Below are 561 nucleotides of genomic sequence, written 5' to 3'. Positions count from 1 at the left end.
ACCAAGTTCTCCCTGTCTGAAAGGACACCCTTGCAAGTGAAACAATGCCACAGTATGTACTTGTCATTCAATCACGGCACAGCTGAAAGAATATGGACTTGAAACCTAAGGGATTGTATAGTTGACAAGAAAAGATGTGCAACAGGGTTGGTGTTGTCAAAGCTGCTCACTTGGACCGAACTCCATGTTGACTGGCATACATTTATTAAGACAACTTCCATCCCTGAAGGAATGATAAACAAGTAGCCACTCCCCTACCTTCCCAGCCTCCTTTGGGCTGAAGGTGTATGGAGGGGGATGGAAATAAGTGAAGAAGACTTTGTTTCTCTTCACTAAGAGGAGGTTAGGAGTCTAGAAGAGATTCACCTGGAAGACTGGGGGGGAAGCCCACCAAATATTAGTGACAAATGTGTTGCCGAAAGGGTACCATCTAGAATACATTCACTAAAAGACCCATAGCATATCTTAAAATCCTTCCCAATGTTTTCTTGCCCATTTAACATTTCTTTTCCTTGTTTTTTGTAAATTCATTTTCCTCCTCATATGCAAAGAATCAGAGGG

This window comes from Carlito syrichta, unplaced genomic scaffold, assembly GCF_000164805.1.
Source record: "Carlito syrichta isolate Samal-C Ts95f unplaced genomic scaffold, Tarsius_syrichta-2.0.1 Scaffold171141, whole genome shotgun sequence".
NCBI lineage: Eukaryota > Metazoa > Chordata > Mammalia > Primates > Tarsiidae > Carlito > Carlito syrichta.
This window is presented reverse-complemented; position numbering follows the sequence as displayed.